This window comes from Octodon degus, unplaced genomic scaffold (genome assembly GCF_000260255.1).
Source record: "Octodon degus isolate 3935 unplaced genomic scaffold, OctDeg1.0 scaffold00101, whole genome shotgun sequence".
NCBI lineage: Eukaryota > Metazoa > Chordata > Mammalia > Rodentia > Octodontidae > Octodon > Octodon degus.
In genome coordinates, this window is record NW_004524677.1 from 10,515,177 (window position 1) to 10,537,701 (window position 22,525).

Below are 22,525 nucleotides of genomic sequence, written 5' to 3' on the forward strand. Positions count from 1 at the left end.
TTCCATTTATGGATTCCTCCCATTGAAGTTGACTTCCTCTATGCATTTACTGGTGGCTGTAATTCACCCTTCCTTCTGTTGCATTTTAGACCTTGCTTCAGTTGCTGTCAAATAACAAAAATCCATCCATCTCTAACAGCCTTTAATAACATATTTTAACCACCTGAAGAGAAAGGAAAGGAAGTTTTTGTAGCAATCTTTTCTCTAGTGCCTACCAATATAATGAACACAATCCCTTAGGTATAGCTAAGAAATAAATTAGGCTCTTAAAAACTAGTATACTAGAGTATGAAAGGCTTATTGACCTGGACAAGTTTCATCAAAATTCAACTCACCGTGATTTTATAACTATATTTAAATGTTTGCACCAAACTCTGGGGCTCTAACTCCTTGAATGGAAGCTTCCACTTGAGGAGGACCAGGGACCTGGGCCAGCGAGCACCACGTGGGGTTCTCCCTGAGTGGCTGTGGTTGCCTGGTAAAGGCAGACCATAAGGCCAAGTGCTGGGCATGAGACAACCCTGAGAAGGGGGGGAGGCACAGGTGGCCCTGGGAGCTCGGCAGCAGAGCTGTCCAGCCAGCGCAGGGTGCTAGAGGTCAGGCCTCTGCAGGGCCGACCTCCTGCCAAGCCCAGGAGCCCCGGCCAGGTGAGGCACCCAGAAGGCTGGTGGGCACAGACGGTAGCCACACAGACAAAGCTGCAGCCCTCCCTGCGCACGGCCTTGAGCACCTCGCTGACCTCCAAGGACTGCCCTTCTCCAGAGCTGTCCCTGCAGGCCTCCTCCGAGGACCAACCCCGTCGGGACCCAACCTCAGGCGACCCCCGCTCCCTGAAAACACTGGCCTTCTGTCTTTGGAAAAGGCTCAAGCATGTTGACGAGATTTGTGCCTGCCTGCGGTGGTCAGCTCAAGCTACTTAACCAAATACGCAGACTAGGGGAATTAAACAAGAGGGATGCCCTGTCTTGCAGCGCTGGAGGCTGAAGGTTGGAGACCAAGGGGTTGCGCTGTCGGTCTCTGGTGAGGGCCTCTTTTGACACGCACGCAACTGTCACCTCAGCGCGTGCTTGCTCGGATGGCCTTTTCTATGTGTACAGGAGAGAGAGAGGAGACACCCAAGTACTCTCCGCAGTCTCTTCTTGCAAAGGCGCTGACCCAGCAATCAGGACTCCGTCCTCATTTCTCCTAAGCCTCATTACCTCTGCGCGGCTCGTCCACAAGTACCACACACAAGATGCTCTGGCGGCCGCGCAGCCCGTGCGGCGGCCCTGCCTTGAGCAGCCTCCAGCGTGGCTGAGCCTCGGCGAGCCTCCTGCAGACACCTCCCTGAGGAGGACTCCTGCAGCACATGCTGAGCAGAGGCAGCGCCCGCCCTGTGTCTCTCTGTAGGAAGGGAAAGGCTCTCCTTGCCTTTATCATTGCCATTTGCTAACTGTGGGGCCGTGAAGCGGCCTGTTCTGCCCTGCGAGCCTTAGTACCCCACCTGTAACCCAAGGACACAGGTCCTTCCGGTCGAGCACCTCAAGTGGCTCATGTGTCACGCTGTAGTGAGGACGTCCCATGAATATACACTATTTGAAGGGGTGGAATGAAAAAAGTCTGTCTGCATTTCAAGTGTCTTCCTGGTCATTAAAAAATACTTCCAACAGGACCATTTGTATGTTTATCTAGATCCTCGTAAAGAACTTTGCAATGCTGAAAAACTAGGGAAGTAGATCTCTTTCAGAAAAAAGAAGTCGCATAATACTCAGTAAAAATGAAGATGCAATGATTCTTTTAAAGAGGAAAGCCATAAACTGGAAAGTCAACTCTGTTGTTTGTATATTAGTGAATAAATTATAGGAGATCAAAGGATTACATATGAAATGAGAAGGGTAACTAGGGTGGAGTTTCGGAGCCGCGCAGCCTACCGGGGCTGCACTCAGACGCCTGAGACCGTAGGAGAGCTCGCCCTGAGGGAGGAGGTCGGGCAGCCTTCCCTCCTCGGAGGGACCCTCACTAAGAATCGCAATAAAAGAGATCAAAGCCATTCCGTGCCTCTTGAGGGAGGGTGGAGCAGATAGAGCGGAGCTTTGAAGACAATCCTACTCTCTTTGGAAGACATAATGATCTTTTAAATTCAGGGAAAGTCAAGTCAACAAACCAAAATGTAAGAATTTTGCCTATCATTTCAGCAAAAAGCAAATAAATTGAAAGAAAATAATTGTATTTTAAAAGAAAAGAAATCAAAGAGGCCTTTTTCTGTATATGTCAAAGAGCTAAGATCATAGTCACTAATTTTTAAAAGTTGATTAATTATTACACGGATTTTGAGATAAATAATATTCAAAGTCTGTCATTCAAAATTATAGTAGCTAATAATCAGAAATATACTAATTAGAATAGCTCTGTGGGAGAAAGAACCTTGAGCTTTTTAGGAGCAACTAAAGCTTTAAAGGACCATCTCTTTAGAGCTTCACCTTTGCATATTTTCATGGCTGTCCATGTTTATTTCTTTATTTCCCCAAATAGGCTGCAATTTATCCTTATTTTGGTGGCCCTAAATCTTAGCACCTAAAAATGATAGAAGCACAAATTTAGTATGCACTGACAAAAGAAAAATTATACTATTTCCAATACCAGCTACTAGAAGTAATATTTATAATTATAAAATGAAAATGTAATAACTTAAATTTAACAAACGTTGACAGAAAGCCTGAATTGTTCTTACAGATAATAACACAATAAATAAAGAAGACATCATTTTTTCTTCAGATAAGTGACTACAAATGTGGCATACATATTCATATGTTAAAATGATATTGGGGACATGGAAGAAATAACAAATCTAAAAATCAAAGAGGAGACCATTTACACAGTAGCCTGAGTAATAATTATTCCAGGGTATCAAGTACTAACCATGGAGTCTGTAAATCTTGCCCATAAGAAAAAAGGGACTTTGGAGGAATGATTAAATTAAAGATCTTAATTTTGAAAGATTAACCTGGATAAAGGGTTTCAGAGGGGTTTTTTTTGTCTATTTATATTTTTTAAATAATTATATTGAGAAACAAATAACAATGAGACAGTTTCAAAACTGATTACTAGCACAGTTTCAATAATTAATATATTGCATATTGTTGTCTTAATGGTTATTCATTGTACAAGATGCAGAGCTGATATCCTGTCCATAAACACTATTAGAATAAATCTCTCTATTCATTGGATTAAGAGAATGCAGCTGTATATCTACCCTAACTATTTTGAGTATACAGCTACAAAATGTCATTCATTTGTATCCCTCTTTTTTGGTTAGTTTTGTCAGAGAAGTGTATTCCATTGTCATTTAAATACTGTAGGTGCATGAATTCAGCAAAATATCCCAATGTAGTCCAGTAGTCCATAATAGTAGTGGGTTTTCCATAGGACTGGCAAGGTCAGAAGTTGTTGAGACAGTGTCTTACTTTGTAGTGCAGGTTGGCTTTGAACTCACTATGTAGCCCAGACTCACTTCAAATTCACTGTGGTGCTCCTGCCTCAGCCTCCCAAGTGCTGGGATTATGGGAGTTTGCCACCATGCCTGGCTTGTCCTGAATAAAGGAGGCTCAATCTGATAAAAAAAAAATAGGTTAAGAAAAATAAATAAATCATAGTGAGGTACCCTGAAAGAAAAGGCGGTAATAAGGCCAGTAGAGAGAGCTGTGAAGGCCCTGAACTTGAGGCTGGGAACATAAGGCTGCCTGGACAGCCCAGTAGCCATGAAGAGGGAGCTGAACACTGCAAGGTAGTCTCTGCCTTCATAGCCTTCACCACGCGGGTCCCAGGTCCACCTTGGTCACAGTCTTCTGCCCTCCAGAGCAGAACGAGGACAGCTGCTGTTTTAAACCCACCAAGTTTCTGATACCTCCTTAGCTCACCATAGGAAACACGTTTTAGTCTTTAAGAAAACAAATACTGAAAGAAAAAAAAAAGAAAGAAAACAAATACTGAAAACAGAGAAAACCCACAGGAAGCCAAGCGTGGTGACATGTGACACCAGGGCTGAGGCAGGAGCTTTGCAAGTCTGAGGTTAGCCTGAGCAAAGAACCAAAAGTTTATATACAGGAGGGGAAGAGGGGCCAAAGAGAGGGCAATGGGATAAAGAAGAGGAATCAAGGTTATAAGTTTCCTATGGGGAACAGGATTTAAATTTGTAGAATTCAATTATTTTTTTCTGTTTTCCTTCTAATCTATGGAATAGATGCAAACATTTCAGCGTCACACTTCATTAACCTGCTCTAATGGAGATGCTTCTCAGTGTCTCCTTGAGCCTCTGTGGCCATGGAGAAATGTTTCGTCCAGCCAAGAGACAGGCATTTTAGCAAGCATGAGTGTCACATTTTCTAAAGAACTTCTCACCAGTGGATAAGAAATTAAACTGGCAGTGCTAACAGAGGCTCCGCTCCTATCTTAACGATTTTAGGCACACTGCCACCAAAGAGCTGGGTGCAGTGTTGCGGGGAATTCTGGTTTCAGAAGCTGGAGATTAAAGTAATAGCATATAAGGAGGCCCAGAGCTTCTAAATGTTGGTACTTTCTTTTCTAACACCAAGTACAATTCTCCATGCTCTGTTTTTCTCACACACCCTTATGCTTTATATGCGTGAGGTCAAACCCAGGGCCTTTGCACTGACCTGCATCCCCAGGTCATTTCATTTTTTCATTTTGAGACATGATCACAGAATCACTCAGGCTGAGCTCAAACTTGAGATCCACTTTCCTTAGCCTTGAAGAGTGCCAAGGTTGTCGTAATACACCGCCATAGTCAGCATCGCTTGGTTTTTGACTAACAAAAGTGTCCTGCAGCTCAGGCTTCCTTTCAATATTGGTTGAGTGATGTCTCTGTTTTTTTAAGGATAAGAAATTGAGTAGCATTTCATGTCAACATTCAAGTAATGTTTCAAAGAATATATTGCTATGATACTCAACAGTGGTTGAGAAGCTATCTCTCAGTTTCACAGATAAAAAAGGATACTGTCACCTAACATACAGGTGATAAAAGAAAAGGAACACCGTTGTATCTCATCCAAGTTTAGAAGACATTGTTCCATAGAGGCAATCCAGTGTTCACTCCTGTACATAATTTATGCATTCTTCATAGAGGAAATATATATTAAAACCCATATTACCTAGAATTGGGAGATACAGAAGAAACATTATGTCAAGATGATAAAAATTAGTGCATGGATCTTTAATATCACTGAGATGACCGTTGAGCCAAGTACAGTACTTCTAGTAGATAGAGGATGCTGTACAAAACAAATATTAATAAATCTTGTTTTTATACAATCCACAGAAGGGTCATCATATAGAGTCAAAAGCAAAAACGTTAGAGTCAAATTTTGAGATTACATGATCTCAAACATTTCTCTTTTATGACTTGGATCTAAAATGCTCCCCCAAGTCCTATGAGTATGAAAAGTAACTGGGTTATAGGGGCGCTACACACATCAGTGGAGTAATTCCGGAAGAGTTCAGAACTAACTGCACATTTAGAAAGTGTGGCTTGTCAGAAGCAGAGGACCACTCGGTGCTGAGCTGGAAGGGTCTACCCACTCCCCAGTCTCCCTTTTCTCACTGCTTCCTGACCACCACGACGTGAGCAGCTTTCTTCCACCAGAGCCTTTCACTATGTCCTTCCTCTTATGTGCCAGCTGACCATGAACCAAAACCTCACAAGACGATGAGCCCAAATGAATATCCCCTCCTTTAAGCTGTGAGTTCAAGTATTTTGTCACAGCAACAAGAAACCAACACGATCTCTTTAAACTGAAGAGCAGAAGGGGGGAAAGTAATCAATCAAAAGGAAAATAATACAATGAGAACAAGTCAAAAGTTTTCAGTAACAACTTCCAATGTGAACAGTCTCAATTCCCAAATCAGAAATCACAGATTGTCAGAATGGATCAAAAAACAAAATCCAATGTTATACTATGTACAAGCAACACACTTAGTCTGAAAGGAAATGCACACATTAAAAATCAAATTTATTATTATGTAAAATAATAATCCATGCAACAGAAACCTAAAGTCATGCAAGAGTAGCTATTCTATTTTCAAACGAAGTGAATTTCAAGCCAAAACTGATAAAAAGCAGCAAAGAAGATTGCTACATACTGGTGCTGGGAACAATTCAACAGAAAGAAATAATTATAAGCTATAAGCACTGAACACCGCTGCACCACCTTGTAACAAATAAATGGACTGGACAAGAAAAGTATAAAAAATCAGATCTGTGCCATACATTTCAACAAATGAAGTTACTAGGCATGTACAAAATGTCCCACCCAACAACAGAAAACATTCTTCTCAGTAACACATGGAACTTTCTCCAAAATAGATGACATACCAAACTCTAAAACATACATACATAAATGCAAATGAACCAGTTACACCATGCATATTATTACATAGTAACAAGTTGTACCTAAAAACTAACGGTAAAAGAAACAACAGAAATGACACAGACACATGGAAATTAAACAGTACACTCTTGAATGATCAACTGGTCACAAAATATCAAGGAAAAAATTAGACAACTTCTAAAATCAAATTATAATGTCAGTGCAACACACCAGAACCTATGAAACACAGTGACGCAGTCCTCAGGAAAAGTGTGTATCTGTGAATTCTCACTCAGACAAACAAAGGAAGTCCATATAATTAACATATCAGTGCACCTCAAAGTTCAAGAAAAAGCAGTCTAAATCCAAAACGAATACAATAAAGGAAATTATAACCTTCAGAGCAGAAATTAATGAAACTGAAGCTAAAAATATGAAGGATCAATGAACTAAGAATTGGATCTTAGAATAAATTGGGGGCTGGGGCAATAGCTCAGCAGTTTAAACACCTGTCTGGAAAGTGCAAGGTCCTGAGTTCAAAATCTGGTACCGAAAAAAAGAATAAATTGAATTGATAAACCATTGGACAATCTTACTGACAAGGGAAAAGAATTAGAAATAAAAAGGTAAATACAAATAAAAAGGCAAAATCACAACAGATAACGCTGAGATTTGGAGGATTATTAGTAACTGCTTCAAAAACTTGTTCTGCAAGTTCCAAAAAATAAGTTGGAAAATCCAGAAAAAAAATAGTTCAAGCTCTAAATAAATTATCAAATATGAAGATATAAAAACACTGAACAACTTAGTGACAAGCAAAGGAGTTGAAGTGCTATTAAAGAAAAGATAACAACTTAAGGAAAAGCCAAGAAACAATGAATTCACTGCTAACTTCTGCAATAACTTCAGGAAAGAGCTGATGCAAATATTTTTCAAATTCTTTAATGAAATATAAAGGGAAAGAACACTCTCAAAGTTATTCCTGAAAGCTAGCTTTATCCTAATTCCTAAACTAAACAAAGACCCAAATAAAAAAAGAACTGCCAGCTAATCTCTCTAGTAAACATAGGTTCAAAAATCCTCGAGAAGACACCAGCTCACAGTTCAACAAATGATCTAAAAGATCACATATCACAGCTATGGAAGCTTCATCCCCAGAATGCAAGGACGGCTCAGGGTGCCGTCAGTAAATATAAAGCATCATGTAATCAGAAGCAAGGACAAAAACGCCATCATTCCATGAGATGAAAAACAAAGTGTTTGACAAAATCTAATGTCTATTTATGATTTTAAAACCAAATCAGACAAACAAAAAACCCTGAATGCCATGTGTGGTGCCACATGCCTTTAATGCCAGAAGTAGGGACATTAAGGTAGGAGGACTTCTGCTAATTGGAGGCCAGTTTGGACTACATAGTGAGTTTGAGTCCAGCATGAAAGAAATTAGGAAAACAATCCCATGTACAATGGCATGAAAAATTGAATACTTAGTAATCTAACCAAAAAATAAAAGACTACTACAACAAAAACTAGATAAGGATATTGAAGTAGACATCAGAAAATGAAAAGATATCCCTTGTTCCTGGAAAGATAGAACTAATAGTATCAAAATGACCATGATGTAAAAACTTATATAGAGATTTAATGCTCTCCCAATCAAAATACCAAAAGTATTCTTCATACAACTAGAGAAGGCAATCCTAAAGCTGGGCATGGTCACCTGTAATTCTAGCACTCAGTAGCTGAGGAACATGATTGCTGTGAGTTTGAGGCCAGCCTGGACTACACAGCAAGACCCTGTCTTAAAAAACAAAATGAAACAAATAAAAATGCAATCCTGTAATTTACATGGAAACAAAAGACACCTAGAACACTTAAGGCAATCCTGTGTGCCAACAGCAAAACCAGAGCACCACAATCCTGACGGTAAGTTAAGTTATGTTACAAAGCCATAGTGATTGAAGCAAACAGCATGTGAACGGCACAGAAGCAGTGAAGCAGAATAGAGGATGCAGAAGACAGCTGCAGGCGCATCCGGCCACCACCCCTCTGACAAAGGGGCCCAAAACACGTGCTGCAGGAAAGATGACCAGTTTAACAAATAAATGGTGCTGGGGAAACTAGGCAGAATGCTGACTCCAGCCTCAGATCTTGCACTATGTACCAAGCAAAAATCAAAATGGCTCAAAATATTTAAATATTTAAACAGAAATACAATGTCTTGGAATATAAAATAAGTAAAACTCTTGAAGACATAGGATAGGCAAGGCCTTTCTGATCAGAGCCCCAGTGGAACAAGAAATACACAAAAAATCAACAAATTGATTACACAAAATTAAAATTCTGCTGCCTGGCGAAAGATACAGCAGAGAAAGTGAAGACACAATCTGTAGGATTTGTAGCTCAACGGACTAAAGCGCCTGCCTAGGCAGACGCAGTGGTGGGGGTTCAATCCCTGGCCTGGCCTGCTGGCCCCGCCCCCAGAGGGTTCTGCGGTGGCGATTGAGACTGGGTGTGGTGGCACTCGCCTGTAATCCCAGCACTTGGGAGGCTGAGAACAGGAGATTCATCATGAGTCCAATCTGCGTAGTGAGACCCTGTGGACCCTGTGGACCCTACCCTAAATACAGAAAAAAAAAAAAAATTCTGCAGGATTTGGAAATACTTTTGACTTTAGCCTCCTACACTTTGGACAGAGGAATAATATCCCATTCAAAATTGAACAGATGTTTCTCAAAAGTATAAATGGCCAATGAATACATACAAATGTTCATCATCTCTGGCCATTAGAGAAATGCAAATTAAGAAACACTAACATGACCCCTTACGCCAGAAAGAATATCATCAAGAATCAAACAACAACAAATGCTGCTGGGGAAAGGAACAATTCTTTAATGTTCTGAGAATGAAAACAAGTTCAATCACTAGAGAGCTCAGCACAGAAATTCATCAAAAAAAAAACTAAAGCTAGAGTTTCCATCTGACCCAGCTATTCCTCTTCTAGGTCTCTTTCTTTTTTTCTAGGTATCTTTTTGAAAATGGTAACGGAGCATATTACAGTGGCACATGTATGCGTACTCCATACATGCATATTATTACAGTGATACTCAGGTTCACAGCAGCACAACTCACGCTCGCTGTCTCTCGGAAGCAGCCTATAGATCCACCAAGAGATTAACTGATAAAGAAGCTGTGGTATTCACATGCAATGGAGTACAACTTTACCATAAAGAAGGATAAATTTGAGCCACTTGTAGGAATATGGATGCACCTCTAGACTATAAAGTTAAGTGAAGTAAATCAGAAACATGAGCTTAAATATCATGTTGTTTTTCTCATATGAGAAACCCACAACATAAACAAGTAAAGAACAAAGAAACAGGGCCATAGATCTTTTGCAAGAAGGAAGGCAGCAAAGATAGGAAGGGCGGGAAGACGAAGAAAGTGGGACATGGAAAAAGTTGTTAGGGGGCTGGAGAGATGGCTCAGTGGTCTAAAGCACCTACTTGGAACTAGCTTGGCAAAGCATCAGGGACCGCGGTTCAATCCCCCAGCACCACATGCCGGCCAGCCCGCCCCCTGGTGGGCTGAGCTGGCCACACACACACACCTCTCTCTCTCTCTCTCTCAAAAAATAAATAAAAAAAAAAGTTGTTAGGATGTGTTGTGTACAGGGACAACTCACCACAGTGACTATTATATTGCAAATGTGTACTAAGAAAATTTTAAAAATAAAAAAGGAAAAATAATTTATGAGTTCCCATTGATAATAGGTAATGCCACCTTCACGACACTTTTAATAATATTAAATTATTAAATTAAATTCCACATCAAAACCGAAAATGCTTGTGGCAGCACCTATATAAAAAGGCGGCTTTCCTCCTTTTTTTGAGAACACTATTTCTGACAGTGATATTTTCCACATTTTATTTGGAAGGCTAGAGACAACATCCCATGACTTTTCTGTATTTCCAAAACTCAGTCAAGCGTAGAGATATAAATCTGGGTTGACTGTTGGATATTCTTCTATTAATTAATCTTATATATTGCGTATTATGTCATGATAGCTTTACTTTGAGAAAATAAAAGATCTTTATGTTATTTTTCGCAGCAGCACAGTGATAATTTTATGACAGTATGCTGAAAGATTGTGTTTCTGTACAAGTATAAATTGTATTGCATCAATAGCAATGAAGTTATAAACATGCTTCCTATAGTACACTATTATGTTCATATGATTGTAAAATTTATATTGCCTATGTTTCAAGATAACTGCGTTCCTTATTGCTGTTGCGGCATGTAGCAATTCACTTACCGTAATATTAGCCTGTGACTAGAGCGTCCACGGCACACAGCTGCACCCTAACCTGTTTCTCTCCGGCCACACATACTGTCCCACAATGTTCCACCAAGGAGGAAACAGCAGCTAAGGGAAGCAGAGCGGGGACACCGGGATCCTTTCTTCTTCGGAGAGATGGTCCCAAGCACTCTCTTCATGGCCCCCAGGCCGGCCCTGCTCCTCAGGCTGTAGGTGATGGGCTCAGCATTGGGTGAGGGCGGCGTAGAGCACTTCCAGGATCTTGTCTTCTGCTGGAGAGGAAAGACTCGTGGTGGAGGAAGGTGTACACAAAAGGAGCATAGTAGAAGGTGACTACGGTTAAGTGTACGGCGCGCGTGGTGAAGGCCTTTTCCTCTCCTCTGCAGAGCGCATGTGGAAGACAGCGAAGAAGACCTGCCCACCCGAAGCTGTGATACCAAGCAAAGGGGGGAGCAACAGCCTTGCGCTCACAAACACCACGTCCTCACAGGCCCAGGTGCCCGTGCGGGGGACATCGGAGAAGTAACTGATGGCCCTGGACCTGCAGCGAGGGTGGACGGCGTGGACCCCGTGCACCAGTGAGTGGACAGAGCCCACATCCAAGATCCGATGACCATCTGCGCGCACATCCTTGTGCTCCTGCGGGCGGGGTGGTGGACAGGTAGCAGATGGACACGAAATACGGGTAAGCCACGGAGTCCAGCAGTAACAATTCGGAATGCGGCATGGTAGGAAGAAGAAACTTTGGACGCCACACCCCAAGGAGGAGATGCTTTCTAGCCAGAGAGGAAGTTGAAGCCAGCTGGCTGAAGAGAAGGTAGGGAGCGTGAACAGCGCGGTGTCCATGCACGTCAGGTGAATGCTGGCAGCATTACCCGCAGAAACAAGGAAGAATATAAGATGATCAGCAGAAGAGGAACAAGCCAGTATGATTTAGGGGAAATAGTGCCAAAAAAATAAAATAAGGAGAAGTGTGCTTCCATTTATCAATTAAGTGTTCTATTTCTATTCCCTGCCACCTCACCGACTCCTCCTCACAGCGTCTTCCTCTGCCCCATCTCCCTGTGGCCTCCTCACAGCCTCCGCACCATCTGGTCATCGCCCAGTCCTCCCCACTTTTGCACCATCTCATCTCTTCCTCGTCACCACCTCTGCACCTCATCAACTTCTTTTCAAAGCCTCTACCTCACTGCCTTTGCGGTATCTCCTCACAGCCATCTGAGAGCTTTCTCTTCCACACCAATTCCTCAGCACTTAAGTAACATCTCCGCATGACCCCCTCCCCGTCTCTTCTGCACCATCTCCTCACCTCCTCCTTCTCATCGCTGCTGCCCAGTCTGCTAACGTCTTCCTCCTCACCGCCTCCGCACCATTACATGGCTGCCCTCTCTCACCACCTCAGCACTATCCCTCTCCCCTCACCACCTCGGCACTATCCCTCACGCTGTTCTCCTTATTGCCTCTGCACACTCTCCACTAGCCCTGCTCCTCCTCACATCAGAGCCATCTCGGCACGGCCACTTCCTAACCACGTTTGCACCGTCTCCTCAAGTCCATTTCATCCTCTCTGCCCGACTTCCCAATGACCTGTCCTCACAGCCCCTGCACCACCTGCTCACCTCTTCCTCCTCAGCGCCTAGAAAATGTCTCGTCATCCCATCATGCACACTGCCTCTGCACACTCTCCCCCCCACACCCTCCTCACTGCCTCTGCTCCACCTCCTCACCTCTTCCTCCTCACTGCCTCAACACAGCTTCCTCACTGTACCCTCTTGAACACCTTGGCACCATCTCCTCAATTGTTGCTCCTTACTGCCCATATGCCATTCCTTCACTGCCATCTTCTCAGTGCCTCTGCCTCAAGGACTCTACAATGTCCCCTGACACGACACCAAAGCCACCTCCTCACCACAGCAACCTCAGAGCCTCTGCACAACCTCGTCACATCTTCCTCAAATGAGCTCTGCACAACATCTTCACTGTGCCCTCTTCACCCCCTCAGTGCCACCTCCTCACCTCTTGCTCCTCACCATCTCTGTAGCGTCACCTCACCACATCCTCCTCAATCCCACTGCACCCTCCCCTCATGGCCTGTTGGTCACCACCTCTGCACAGTCTCCTTACAATTTCAGCCTGAACTTTTCAGCACAACATCCTCACTACACCTTCTTCTCACCTCAGCACAATCTCCACACCTCTTCCTACTGAACTCCTCTGCACATCTTCCTCACAGCACCCTCTTCACACCTTCTGCAGCTTCTCCTCACCTCTCTCTCTCCTGACAGGTTCTACCATGTCTCCTTACCTCATCCTCCACAGCGCATCTTTTCCCTCTACTCACAGTCTCCTCGTCACTGCCTCTGCAGCACCTCCTCACTTCCTTCTCCTGACCTCCTCTGCACAGTTTCCTCCTGTGCCCTCCTCACTGCCTCTGCACCATGTCATCACCTCTCCCACCTCACACCCTCTGCAGCGACTCCTCACCACTTCTGATTGAACTCCTCTGCACGTCTTCCACACTGCACCCTCTTCACTGCGTCTGCACAAATTCCTCACTTCACCATCTTGTTGCCCTCTGCATCATCTACTCACCTCTTCCCCCTAGGTGTCTTCCAGCATCTCCTCGCCTCTTCCGCCTCTTCCACCTCTTCCTCCTCCTCACAGCCTCTGCACCCTCTCCTCTAGGCCTCCTTCTCCCCGCCTCTGGGGCATCTCCTCAACTCCCCTCTTTGCTGTCTTTTCACCCTGGTCTCATCACCTTCTCCTCACCTCCTCTTCACCACCTCCTCACCTCCATCACTTCATGACCATCTCCTCAGCAGCTTGTCCTCACCACCTCCTGACCATCTCCTCAGCACCTTTTCAGCATCTCCTCATGTCCATCCTCTCTGCCATCTTCTCAGTTCCTCCTCGTCACTGTCCCACTTCCCACCAAACGTGCTATCACTGAAGACAGCTCTCAAGACAGCCCTTCATTGGAGTCTCAGCCCCAAACCAAGGATAAATACTGAAGCCTATGTTGGGCAGGTATGGCCACATCACTGAGGTACTCCTCATAAAAAAAAAAATGGAGACCACCAAGTTCAGAAGATTTGCCTTCTCCTTAGAGAGCCTGGGGGACACCATGGCCATGGTCCCAGACCTGGAAGGCAAGTCTCTGGACACCAAGGCCATCCAAGTGGCCACTCAACTGGCATTCCAAGGTGGCCAGTGTGGTTGCTTCAGGGCCCTGTATAGCTGAGCTGTGGCAAGCTGGTCCCAGTCCCAGTCACATGGGCTGAGGAGGAGGGTTACACAGGGGCCTCAGCCGCACACCACCCACAGCCCACTGCCTTTGCCCATGCTGTGAACTGGCTTGAAATTCCTTTATTTTGAATGTTTTAAAACTCCATGCAATAATCTTCAATCTAAAAGTTAAATTAACTATTAACATCCAACTGTTCCTTTTGAACAGGTTCATTCCTTTCTCACAGCATCTGCTGTACTCTTCTGACGAGATGAGGAAAAGGACAGGAGGGGGAGTGGGGGAAAGCCATCTACCTGCGCACATAAGTGGGCTGCACTTCTGCTGGCCTGTGGAAAGGAGCAGTTCATGCTTAAGTTTTGGTCTTTTTCATTTTTTCCTCGCTTCTTTATTTTTAATAACTTTTTTACTCTTTCCTTCTCCAATTTTGCATGCATATATCTGGTAATCTGAGCAACTAATTTGAAGACAGCACTATGCAATACAACAAATACTATCAAATATATATTATTTTTTAGTGAAATTCTGTACCTCTTCTAATTTTTTTCTTTTTGTACTATTTTGTATACACTTTAAAAATAATTTAAAAATTCAATTATTACAGAAGCTTTCCTCATATAGTATCCTGCTCTAAGGCAAGCAAGTAATATACATAAACTAAATACCAGTGAACATGTAAAACAGTGAGAACACTAAGACTGTGGCTTTAAACTACACTGGCAATTAGAGGTCCTTTTCCTAAAAATAATCGAATTCTGTGCGCGCAAGTGTTACCAAGGTTTGCTTCTTGGTCCAATAGATGATGAAAATCAAATATTTAAAACTTTGAAAATGAAAATATATTTTCTTTGCTTAATCAGCTATAATCAGTTGTACAAGCTTTTAAAGAATAATTTAAGAAGCGTTTTTGAGGAGGATAGGGTGCAGCCTGGTGGTAGTGTCCGCACAGCATAAGCATAGAGGGGGGAGGGAGGAAGGGACAGAAAGTGGAGGGAGGGCCACTGGGGTGTGCTTCAGACCTGAGCTTCAGGGTCATGTCTGGCTCTGTGAGCTAGTCGTATAAGGCCTTGATTGATTTCAGTCCAAATGAACCTTAGCATCTAAGTCAGTAAAGTTAAATTATCAGACTTACTTTGAAGATTAGCTTCCATCATGTGTAATTTACTTAACATTCTATCCCAAAAATGTTCAATAGCTCCTCAGTTCTTTTTATCACCTTCAGTAATATGTTAATTTAGGGCTTGCATCTATATTCATATTATGCTTATAAATATGCAAAACTCTAAGTGAACAAAGCATATACATGAATAAATTTCCATGTCAATCAATAAACATATAATATTAAGCTTGGCAAATAACCAAAAACACAAGAAATCTCTGCATCCCAGCCCCCTTGCACGAAGGGGGCCAAGAGTATGCATCTCATCATAATTAACGTAATGTGTCACTATCCATTAGGATCAACACACGGCCCCGTGGCAGTTGGCAAGAAAAGCAGCAAGCAAGAGTCAGCTAGTGGCAAAGACATGTCACTCTCTATTACACCTAAGAGAGCAACATAGTCGCTTGCTCTGATAGTGAAGTACTTTCCCAGTTTAAATTTAGCACCCTGCTCCTTTTGATTATGGAGTTCTGCACTCTAACAATTTTAAATCAGATAAAATGGTCTTGCATCCTCAGCAGTAGATTAACTAAGAAAGGGGAAAAAAAACTCAGAAAGATATGCGCTCCCTCTGGCACTCTGTCCTCTCCTAAGGATAAAGGGGAGCTAAATAAAACCTGCGACATTTGAAAACTGCAAGTATGTTATCACTATTTCAAGTTCAGGAACTTTGGATTGTTTTTATAAGAAACCAAACCAACACATCGAGCTGGGGCTAAATGTCATTTTGTGGGAAAACAGTTAAACTAATAAATATTAGTTTAGGGCAGCACTCCAAGACTGCCTGAGGAGTACAGTACAATACACAGACAATGCCTCCAGACTACGAATAAGCTTTCTAAAATAAAGAAGCAAGGGACACTCGTTAAGGCAATGGTAGTCAGGTTTCCATGGCTGTAACAAGGTACCTTAGATAATTAGCTTGTAAATAGTAAAGGTCTGTTTGGGCTCATGGTTCCTGAGGTTTCAGTCCATGGTCCCTTGGCCCCACGGCTCTGGGGCCTGTGGTAAGACACTGCATCATGGCAAGGAGGGCTTGGGGGAAGGGCCCCCCACCTCCTGGCAGCCAAAAACTGGCCAGTGTTGCCAGCCAGCCTTGGGTTCTTTGGCTCAGTTTGGATGGAAATCATGACCCACCAATGTGCAGCTCATCTAGCTGTCCTGATGTCACCAGGTGGCCCCTGTAACACTAGACGCCCCCAGTGGACACAGCCAGCTGCTGGCCCAACCACTGCCAGCAGCCACCAGTTTGTGCTGAGTGTGGTCCTTGTTCCTGACCACTTTAGGCTGCCAGTTTCTGGGTCGTTTTAGTGTTAACAGTTCCTACTGCTGGCTGCTCTTTCTTTTGAACCTACCACTCTGTCTGCGCTACTGAGGATAAGAGTCTCAAGAGACTCACAGGACTCCCGGAACCCCCTCTCCTCTTCAAGAAGGAGACAGTAGAATCGGAAGCGGCAGGCATGGGAGACAGCAGGCATGGGAGAGGAGCAGCGTGCTGCTGTTGAGCTGCCCCATGTTGGAGTGGAGCAGAGGAAAGTGGCTGCAAACAGTCTGGGCACACAGGCAGCAAGCTCTCCTGTCTGCTAGGTGGGGGAGCAAGGAGACATGAGCGGGGAGGCCGCAGCCACCGGCCACGCCGTGCCCCTCCAGCCAGGGACTTCCTCTCTGCCTCAGCAGGGAGGAGCCGGGGTCTCGGTACCCAGGCCTAGGTGTCGTCCAGTGACTGGCCTGCTCTCAGAGGTCCATCGCCCCCAACTGTGTCACAGGTTGGAAACAACACCTTTACTTAACTCACGGCTTTGGGGAAGGACCGCAGAGCCCAGTGCAGGGAAGGCTTTGCTGTCTGCCTTTCTGGGCCTGATCCCCTCAGCGTTTCCCCTCCTGCTTTCTTCTTCACGTGTAACATAACCAGAAGCCTTGTATGGGCCAGACCGATGACCTGTACCAGAGGCGGCAAACCTTTTAGAGCTTTCAACAGTACCAAGCAGCTGGCTGTGCCGGCATGCCATGGGTTTGCGCCACTGACCACGCATACGCCTACGTGGCATTCCAGCCGAGATTCCACTCAGCGTCATGTCTGCCTTTTCCTGCCTTGCTGCTTCACCTGAGGAGCTCTGCCTTCCCCCGCCTACACTGAACCTGTCCATTGCGTGCCTCCCAACCTTACGATTTTTGCCAAATATATTCCTCAAATATAAGTCAAATACAATCCAGATCGAAGTACTGTAATTTATTTCCAATATAGGCTTGTTCCAACGACTCTAACAAGTGGCCTCACCTGTCGTGGCCCACGCACTGGCAGTGCAGTGCCTTAGACCAGGTGTCACGCCAGCGGCAAGCAGGCAGGCGTAAGCTCTGCAGTCCTTAACACGTGGGCTTCCGGGTGAGTCCACAGATCCTGGGGCGGGAGGAGTCTTCCTTTTGGAGCCACCTGTCTCTGCTTCCCTTCCCTCCCCTGGGACTCAGTAATACAGCTCTGTCCTCCTCTGATTGAGGCTTAAAATAGTGAATTAGGTAAGACACGCTGGGAATTACCAGCTTTTGCCTTATTTCCTAAGGAATTCCAAGTAAGTTCAAATTCCTTTGCTTGACACACTGTGTCTACTTTCTGTCAACCAGTGTCACCTCATCTGCACTGATGCACGCAAGCAGCATCTGGCCCTTGCTGACTGGCTCCCCTCGTCCTTGTCCTGCCTGCTGTGCCCTCATGACACCGTCTGTCCTCACGTGTCCTTCTGTGTCTACATTTTCCGGCCTCTCCTCTGTCCCTTTAGTTAAATCCTCACCTTTGCCACAGGATGTAGGCAAGTTCTGTGGCACGCAGAAGCCTCTGTGGGCTCCCTGGCTTCTGCAGCCCCCTGCTTGGGCATCAGTGCAGCTCTAGCAGCCCAGAGCAAACAGGCAAGGGTGTGCTGTGCTCTGGGTAGCACGTGGCTAGGGCTTTATGGCACACCAGCGCTGGACTGGTTGGGATGTCCGCGTGCAAGTCACATTCTCACGTGTACCTTGTGTGCGCACACACACACATGCCACCAGGAAAGAATATTTGGTTACAGACAGTGTTTATGATGCCAGAATATAGCAGTTATAGAAGTCAGCCTGGCTTTTCTTTGTCTAATTGTTTAAAAGTCTCTGGTGACAGCTCTGTCCAGCAGCCCAAAGTCCAAGGCAAGCCAACCTCACTGCTCCCCCATTGACTACATGGCTCTGCTTACTTAACAAGAAACAGTGTTGTCAAAACCAGCTAAAATAATTTTTGTTCGTCTTTTCTTTGCACCAAAGCACCACTGTATACGCTATGCAGGAGCCGCCTTCATGGAGGCGGGAAGTCCCATCACCAGACAAGACTCCGTAGCCCGCATCTAACGAGCCTTCCAGTACGTCCCAAGACAACAACAACTGCTTCAAAGCTGGCTAAAAGCTCAATTTCAAAAGACTAACTCTTGAAAAATCAGTGTATTCTTGTCACCTCCCTAAGGCCACAAAGGCAAAACCTTTGTCCTCACAATACGCTGTCCCTTTCTGAGATAATTGTAGAAACATCGACACGACTGGTGCCTAGTTGTTTTCATTCATCTTCAGTCATGTGTTTGCCATCTTGCTGACCACACATGGCTGCTCTGTCTTTATCCCCCGGCGCTCAGCAAGCACCGGAAGCGTGGCAAGCTAGCAGCCAGCATGCAGCAGGCAAGCTAGCCCCCGGCAGCCCCAGTGTGCCCTGGGACCTGGTCCTCTGCTCTCAGCATGGGAAGTCCGGGGCCAGGGCGGCCCTCCGTCTGTGTGCACATATGCCTCCCCTGCCTCCTGCGGAGGGTTGAGGCCTTGATCTCCAGTCCACGCAGCAGGTCACCTTTTATCTGCTCTCCTTCCCCAGGAGGACAAGGCGCTAGAGAGATTCTGTGTCCCTGGTCCTGATGAATTAATTAGCAGCATAGGAAGCATAAACAGTCTGGAAGGAGTCTAAATCCTCTCTCTGGATGGCTTTCACCAAATAGAATATGTTCATCCATTTCACAGGGCCCGTATTTTTAGATCAATGACCTTTGGGTGTATGATTCATTCTGATTTCATTTTCTCCCAGTGGGTAGTTTCACATAAGCTTATTTAAAAATAATAAAGCAAGCAATGTTTTAAATGGAATAAATCTATTCTGCACCTGTTTCTTTAGATTATTTTTATAGAAGTGAGTGGTTTCTATAATTAACTGTACACTTACTATATAACACAGAAGTAAAATTTTTATATTTTCCTTTAAAATTGGATATTTGACTTTTAAGGATGGTTATTTTAATGACATTTTCAGCAAAACAACCATTCTTATGAACCAAGGCAATTTTAGTTGAAAGGACAGAATATTTTTAAGTATAATTAATCTAGATAAGTGATTATTTTATAGCATTTTCCTTAGTTTTTCTGTCTTATGTAAAGATAAATGTATCTAAATACAAATAACTGCATTAGATAAAAATTGTGTTGCACGATCTATTTGCATGATTTTGTTCATTTTGATTGCCAAATATCACATATCACACTTCACATGTCACATATCACATGCCTGTAGATCTCAATATTTCTGTGTAACAATAAAAAGGTAACTGGACCTATCAGTGAGATTAGGACTATAAAAATAATCTCTTCATCATGACTGTATTAACAATCGAGAAAGAAAATCATAAAGTCTACTGTGCACATTTTCACACACTATATCACAAATACACCCACTTCTTGTCTGCACTCAGCATCTTCTCATAGTTCACTTACCAGAAGCAAGCCATCATTTTCACCGTTGGTTTTTTATATTCGGTTTTTTGCGCCTCCCAGATATAAGTGAAATTTCTGAATAGGTGCCATTGATATTGGGATTACCCTTGGGTCTGGTGACTCTATAGATTGTCTCCAAATCATCTCACTGGAAAAAGTGGAAGGGATGCTACTACTGTCCCCATAGCACACGTGAGCCAGGGCCTGCGAGCCGTCCACCAGCTCAACCCAGACAGGGGCTCCTCGTGGTTCTTCTTTCCCTTCAGTTTAATACCTTTTAAGTGCCTTCCTGGCCAGCGCAAGGTCCTGAATTCAATCCCTGGTACCACAAAACAATTTAACACCTTTCCCACTTATAAAATATAAACTTCAAAGAGATGTCAAAGGCCTGAAAAAGAAACATAAAGGATATAAAAGAGACACCGAGATGGTTTTGCGGGTCTCACCTCACAGATACAGTTGGAAAGCAGAACTTGCAGTGCCCAAAGTGGGCTCCTCTATGCCGCCCTGGAGGCTGGATGATGTCGCACCTGCTCGACAGACCGTTCTGCTATCACAGTTCTTAGGGTTTTCAAATAAGCATACAAGCTTCTGGTCATTCCGTCCTTTGTGAGGTCCATGAGGCATTCAGGCAGTTCCCCCAGACACTCCCTCTCCTCATGGAAGTTGTTGTGGCCACCGGGGGGTGGGGGAGGGGGTGGCCCTCTGTCCCTGCTGTGCTTGGGGACAGCTTGTCCTGCACACAGCACCACTTGACCAGGAGACCTTCCTGCAGGGAAACGGTGCTCCACCCTTCACTGTGTTCAGCAAAGAGCTCCAGCCAGGACCTCCGAGCTTCAGGAAGCACAAACCAAACTCTGAGCAACGTTCCCAAAGTCCCACTTTGTCCCTTGGTGCAAGTGAGAGCTGCACTGTCCTCTGTAGAGAAGGAGAGGGAGCAGGGGCCTGGAAAAGCCAAAGGCGCCCCAGCACCCCGCTCTAAGGGAGTCCCGCCAGAATCACTGGTCCTTTTAGCTCTCAGACGTGGTGGAAGGCAAGTGATAAGCTTGGACATGGGGGGAAGTGATGAGCTAGTGCAGAGCTGGTTTTGCTGTTGCGTGATCAGTCTAGTGTCAGTGGCTCAGCGCTTTGCTTGGAGCTGAGCAAGTGCTTGCCGTGGAGTAGTCCCGTGCCCATAGCTGTCAGGGACTCTGGTAACACAGCCGCTTGTCATCTAAGTCAGTGACATGCAGGTCATAGGTGCCCAACAAATGGCAGCTCAAAACCAGACAGTGTGGGACTTGCTCTGATCCTGTTTTATCTCATTTTCTAGGTTCCTCATGATTTCTAGGGTCTACACGAAGCTTCTGAGCTCTAAATAAGGAGTCCGTGGAGTAGTTTTCTTGCACAAACCAGTTTCCAGGCAGTTTCTTTTTACCCAGAAAATTCCCTGGAACTTGTATTCTGAAAATATCTGCATGGGTAGTATTATACCACTCCTGGTCACACCGAATCCTTACTTTTATATCCGTGTTGTCGGAAAACACTTTACCAACAGCAGTAGTTTTCAACACTGCTGTCTGGTGGTCAGCATCCTTTCGAGCAAAGTTAATCAAAGCTAAATTTTTGGTGTGTTTTTATTCTTTTGATACAGGTCTTGCTACACAGTTTTCTGAACTGTGCTGGATCCAAAACCCGGTGCTGGGGAGGCTGAGACAGGAGGATCACGACGAGCTCAAGCTGTGTAGTGAGACCCTGCACCAAAATACATAAAGAGAAAAACAAATAAATAAGTAACCATTATCTTCAAAGTAGTTTCTCAGAGTAGAAGACAGAGACCAAGAAAAGATTCTTTCTTATGAAGAAGGAACAGATATGACCATAAAACTTTCTTTTCAGTGAAATAAGAGAAACCAGTAGTACAAATGGGAAAAAAATGGCACATAAATCAAAACAGTTTTGAAACAACAAAACAGATTATTTGGAGGACTACCCAACCTGTCCCCACTCCACATTTATTGATTTTCTACTTTGCTCCTTATTTTCATGTGTATATCTGCAGTTGTGTGTCTGATTTATTTAATTGATATTATGCTCTCATTGCGTCCATTTGCCTACAAATTCCACAAGTCTATCTTTTCTTTAAGGCAGCACAGTGCCTACTGTGTTTAAGCAACCCCTTTTCCTTATTCATTCATCTGTTAATAGACATGCCTGTTATTTCCAATATCTTGCTGTTATAAATTGTGCTTCTTTAAATATGTATAAGCCTATACTGAGCTAACTTTAACTCTTTTGGGAAGATACTTAGAAGGGGGATAGCTGTACCAAACAACCGGAAGAGTGAGGAGACAGTGTCGGAAGTGGTAAGTTCCAAATTAGATACACTTTGGTCCCCTTCATTCTTCCATCTTGAGACATCTGGTATGTAGTTCCTAATGACACAAATGTAGAAGCTGCCAGTGCAAATGACATGCTAATGCTTTCAATCCATAATAGTCTTTGGCTTTTATTAGACTGTAAGCTCCTGAGGGTAGAAACCATGTCTTTTCAAAAAGTATCTCCACCTGCCTTCACTGTCTGAAACAGTACTTATCTCAAAGTACATAGGTGTTAAGTACTAAAGGAACAAATGAGAAAGTATAAAAATAGTTTAATTCAATGCTGTTTTCACCGTTGTCAGAGTGTTTGAGACTCTT

At 44.1% G+C, this 22,525-nt stretch overlaps 1 pseudogene; it reads right to left on the bottom strand.

The window, feature by feature from the left end:
• LOC101572445 overlaps positions 1 to 12,335 on the bottom strand; it is a 50,962-nt pseudogene extending 38,627 nt beyond the window's left edge.
• Positions 12,336 to 22,525: the final 10,190 nt, after the last annotated feature.